Source organism: Apostichopus japonicus, chromosome 17 (assembly GCF_037975245.1).
Source record: "Apostichopus japonicus isolate 1M-3 chromosome 17, ASM3797524v1, whole genome shotgun sequence".
NCBI classification, from domain to species: Eukaryota; Metazoa; Echinodermata; class Holothuroidea; order Aspidochirotida; family Stichopodidae; genus Apostichopus; species Apostichopus japonicus.
The window spans coordinates 32,248,555-32,254,554 of NC_092577.1; positions in this window are offsets into that span (position 1 = coordinate 32,248,555).

The following is a 6,000-nucleotide window of genomic DNA, read 5'->3' on the forward strand; positions in this document are numbered from 1 at the left end:
TCTTGATGTTCACAATGGATTCATATGGTTCAAAACTACATTTCTCTCAACTTAAAAGTGAAATTCCACTCGAATTTTGGCATATAGATGCAATAAATATTATGTTATGATATAAAGAGTTTCATATTCTTATTATAGTGTCTTTTGAAAGATTGAAAACATAATTTGGCACTGTTTTAGTCTAAAGTCAACTCAAAGAAGCGCCATCAATTCTCTTCATCAGTTTGGGAAGATTCTAAGAAGTCATGATTTTGGCCGAAATTTGACAAAATCATAAGGCTATAGCCTTCGAAAATGATCAATTTTGGACGAAAAATCAAGGTTCTCATATTTAATTCTTGATGTTCACAATGGATTCATATGGTTCAAAACTACATTTCTCTCAACTTAAAAGTGAAATTCCACTCGAATTTTGGCATATAGATGCAATAAATATTATGTTATGATATAAAGAGTTTCATATTCTTATTATAGTGTCTTTTGAAAGATTGAAAACATAATTTGGCACTGTTTTAGTCTAATGTCAACTCAAAAAAGCGCCATCCATTCTCTTCATCAGTTTGGGAAGATTCTAAAAAGTCATGATTTTGGCCGAAATTTGACAAAATCATAAGGCTATAGCCTTCGAAAATGATCAATTTTGGACGAAAAATCAAGGTTCTCATATTTAATTCTCGATGTTCACAATGGATTCATATGGTTCAAAACTACATTTCTATCAACTTAAAAGTAAAATTCCACTCGAATTTTGGCATATAGATGCAATAAATATTATGTTATGATATAAAGAGTTTCATATTCTTATTATAGTGTCTTTTGAAAGATTGACAACATTATTTGGCACCTTTTTAGTCTAAAGTCAACTCAAAAGGGCGCCATCCATTCTCTTCATCAGTTTGGGAAGATTCTAAAAAGGTCATGATTTTGGCCGAAATTTGACAAAATCATAAGGCTATAGGGCAAAATCATAGGGCAAAATCATAAGGCCTTCGAAAATGATCAATTTTGGACGAAAAATCAAGGTTCTCATATTTAATTCTCGATGTTCACAATGGATTCATATGGTTCCAAACTCCATTTCTCTCAACTTAAAAGTGAAGTTCCACTCGAATTTTGACATTTAAATACCATAAATATTATGTTTTGAAATAAAGAATTTCATATTCATATTATAGTGTCTTTTGAAAGATTGAAAACATTATTTGGCACCGTTTTAGTCTAATGTCAACTCAACAAATCGCCATCGATTCTCTTCATCAGTTTGGGAAGATTCTAAGAAGTCATGATTTTAGCCGAAATTTGACAAAATCATAAGGCTATAGCCTTCGAAGATGATTAATTTTGGACAAAAAAATCAAGGTTCTTATATTTAATTCTCGATGTTCACAATGGATTCATATGGTTCCAAACTCCATTTCTCTCAAGTTAAAAGTAAAATTCCACTTGATTTGTGGCATTTATGTTATAAATACTACATATTCAAATTCTAGTGTCTTTTGAAGACTAAAAACATTATTTGGCACTGTTTTAGTCTAATGTCAACTCAAAAGGGCGCCATCAGTTTTCTGCAACTGTTTGGGAAGATTGTAAAGTGTCATGAATTTTGCCGAAATTTGACAAATCCTTACAAAATGATCATAAAAAAACAAAGTTCTCATAATTCAGTATCGATGTTGATCATATATTTATATGGTTCTAAACACATTTACTTAACCATGAAATTTTGCTCGAATTTTCCCACTTTTGTAGAATATATGTTTAATTAATATAATGAAAAGAGTATATGAATTAAGGTATAAATATATTGACATTAAAACTATACTGGCATTTCAAGATTATGAGTTGGCACTCGTCTAGTTTGATGTAAATTGATATATACGCAATCTGCTATTCCCATTTTTGGTTGAAATTTGAGGGTCTCACAAACCTTCAGGATTTGATGTTTCAGAGACATTCTTTCTCTTGGCGTTTTTATCATGAATATCTCAAGATAGAATTTTAACAGTCTTGATACTGAAATAACTGTCATCATAAGGTCATGCTAATAGGTTCAATAGTTTAGATTAATTATTACAGAAAATAACCAAGTTAATGAAAACATGAACAACTGAAGCACGTGTGGCTTAACAATGATTTTCAATTTAGACTTGATAAATAAAATATACTGTGTGATATCTCCCAAATGGAATACCGATTTTCCTAAACTGTCAGGGGGGAGTCGTTCATGAATGTTATCCCTTCCCATATAGCCTAGGCTAATATCGATGGTTGGGTCTATGTCTCAAATGAGGCATGATAGCATTGGTTTTAGTACATCAGCAATGTTAACGTTTTATATTTTGACATTGTAGGAAAGAGAAACAACAAAGCGAAAGTAGGATGTTTCAGTTCCTAGTGGCATTATGACGTCATTATGACGTCGTAGAGTTATCAATATGACAACTCCATAGACATGGCATTAAAGCTAGGATATCACCTAAACGGAACAACATTTTTCGTAGCTGTTTAGGTTAGTTGTTCTTCACGAAGATGTCTCTCATATAAGCCAAAGATCATGGTTCGGATCGTGTATTCTTTAAAGGTCTGCTGTATTGACCCCAACTATAGCACGCTATCATGGAAACGTTTCTTGAGATTACGTAATCGACCTGCCTTGGTAATTAAATGACCTCTCTTTTTACCAGTTCGTCTGCAACGCCTGCCACATAGTTTGTTCATGTAAAAGGGTCTTGTGTGAACGCTGTATGATTATCTACAACGTTGACATGAACATATATATTGCCACACAGTGTTTACACAAAGAGTCTAGTGGTGTTAAGAAGCGATGCAGGCTTTTTCTATTTCATTTTATATATCACGTTAATGGTTTCTGTGGTATTTTATTGCCACTCTGGTCCAATACGGATATTGATAATCCTCCTCTTCCCCCGGTCTCATACTATCTAGCCCCCTCACCCCATCACGTGACTATATCACATTATCACTACTATGAGTTGCTAAACATTCGTAGCCTATACCCGGAACCAATATATTTGGATTATTCTTCTCCAGGAATTTCCCGTTTTGGCTGAAGTTCACTGTTTACCAATTATTCGTGGGTCGGTCAGACCATGGAGGTAAAACAGACCTCCATGGTCAGACCATAGAGTTTTACCTCCATGGTCAGACCATGGAGGTAAAACTGTTTTGCTACTTTACCTCCATTATCAGACGGACAAAAAGTTGCAACAAAGTTCAAACTTAACATCATCATGTATCTTTAAGTCAGTTACTTGAGCACGATGTGTACATGTTTTGCAGTCATGATTCTACGTAACCGATGATGAGTCTACCCAGTTAGATAATCTCTTTTCAAGCCGATTGGAAAATCAAAATGGCTTTTTACGCTATTTATAGTATATCGTTAACATTATACCTATTGTACACACTGGTTCTGACTCAATTACAAATTTGAAAGGCAGAACTTCAAAAGACCGAAAGAGAATACTGACCGCGGTGGCGAGTCTGTCTGGGAATTATCACGGTATAAGAATAAATCGAACAACACGGCAACAATGCTTTATTCTTTGAAATCAGTCAGAGCTTAATTAGGGGTACAAACAAAAAACGTCGCTGTTATTTTTGGAAGCCAAGCACAAAAGAATGCTGAGCCGCAGGAACCAAAAGAAGATTACGTGAGCGACTTTTTTAGTTATCAATTAGGTTTATTGGGAACGGAAGAAGAGAAGAAAAAAAAAACAATGAGATTAAAACAAAAACGTGACGATGAAGATGTACCAATACTAGTTTGGAGGGGGGGGGGGGGTCATTTTGACTTCCTTTCGATTTAAAAATAGACCTTAATCATGATATGAGTTATTCTAAACAGTGACGAGGCAGTCGAGACGCAGTTTGGACCTATCCATGTCCCCCTACCCCTTCCCTACCCCTCCAACGCTCTCGTGCGAAGGTAGCCTATTCACAAGGGAATTCAAATATGTATATATATATATATATATATATATATATATATATATATATATATATATATATATATATATATATATATATATATATATATATAGATATATATATATATATATATATATATATATAGGAATTACGGAAAAACTGTTAAACAACTATGCTGCATTTAGAGAAAGGCTGGATCTCGAGTGAGATACAATAATTAAATTAGGTAAGTGATTGGAAGTTAAACAGCCAATATATATAATTATATATATATATATATATATATATATATATATATATATATATATATATATATATATATATATATTAAATCCCGGGATGCCCGGGTTCGAATCCCGGTGGAGGCTGGAAGTTTTTTCACTGTTCTGGATCTTCCAACTCACTACGATTTCAATTATATATATGTTAATTTGCCTTTGTCGTTTACCTCCATTGCATTAACATAAAGTCTGTTCAAGGTATCTCTTTCGAGATCCGGCTTTAGGAATCACAAATAATTTCGAGTAGGTTAGCATCATGTTTGATCTCTAGAGTATAAGGCAAGCATGAAGATGTTTAAGAGTATTTTACGTTTGATGCATTTCAAAGGAACTATGATAAAATCATAGGAAATATGTTCAGATATAAACTACATCGTTTTGTGCAATTAAGAATAAGAATTAATTCATTTTGAAGAACAAACTGCTATATAACAAGTTGCTAAGTTTTCACGGCAATTTAGCTGGTTACAACTTGGATTAACAAAACAGATGAACGGCTACCTCTAGAGATTCCATTTTTTAAATGTATATTTATATGCTTAAATATTTATATAATACAGAATAAGAAAACACCAGTAAGAGGGCATTGGTGATATAAACATGAAGCATATGCTACGTGGCCTATTTAAGTAAAATTTGTCAATGCCACTTGAGGTTCTCACTACATAATATTCCGTTTCACTGTATTGGAATTCTAGAATGCTTCAACCACTAAAAGAAGATATCTTTCGCAATTGACCTCGGTTCGGTAAACGTCCGATTTACTTCCTCAGCTTACAATGTCTTTACATGTTTTCTTTTTTCTTCTCTTGGTTATCAATATAGGACTACCTAACTTACTTGGCGCTACCTCACCTCAGCTTGAAAATTGCTTGAAGGAACGACCAAACAATAACGATTACGTCATCATGATATGTTCAGCTACGTGATATTGACTGAGTAATCAAGACAGGCTCATTGAGAGCAATCTACAACCGTTCAACACAGGAAAATTCTATATAACCACATAGGTTAGGCTAACAACTTAGGCTAAGTCAAACATGCTTTACAAATTCAAAGTTAGCATAGCAGCTTAGGCTTGTACTTAAGTTAACAATGTATGTAATTTGAGAGATGTTAGCAGTTTGTTATGTTTGCACAATTCTTTGTTCTGCTGCCTCTGTTGTTGTTCGTGAATTCTTATGTAGTCCGTAACGGAAAGATTTGAGACATGAAGTGGAATTTGTCGTTGTAGGACTAAGAGTTAATCATTTGTAAATTATATATATATATATATATATATATATATATATATATATATATATAAACATATGGTCCTACCAATATATATATAAAAGCGATTACCAAATGATCGAAATGGTCAATAAGCTTGGTCGGTATCGGAGTAACTCGCGCATGCCCATATCCTCTTTACGAGACTCGAAGACACTACTTAGACTAAATTTGCGTCAAAACTGACTAAACTTAATTTTCCTGTGAAAAAAACCTTTGACAAAAGCAATTCCACCCGACTGACGATGAAAGCCAGGTCCCCCCCCCCAGCCCTCTTACGGACGTGACTGAAAAGACTCCAAAGTGAAAACACAAAACTTTTTAGACGTCAGGTTGTGAGGTATTTGGGCACATTTAGACCATGCGTTATAGCTTTTAACGTTTTTACACCCCAACATCATCCTGTCCCCCTCCCCTCCCGACTCCTTCTAAATCCGGGCCAGCTCACTGCCTGTATAGTGTTAAAACAGTTTCTCGGCAGCAGAATACATTAAAT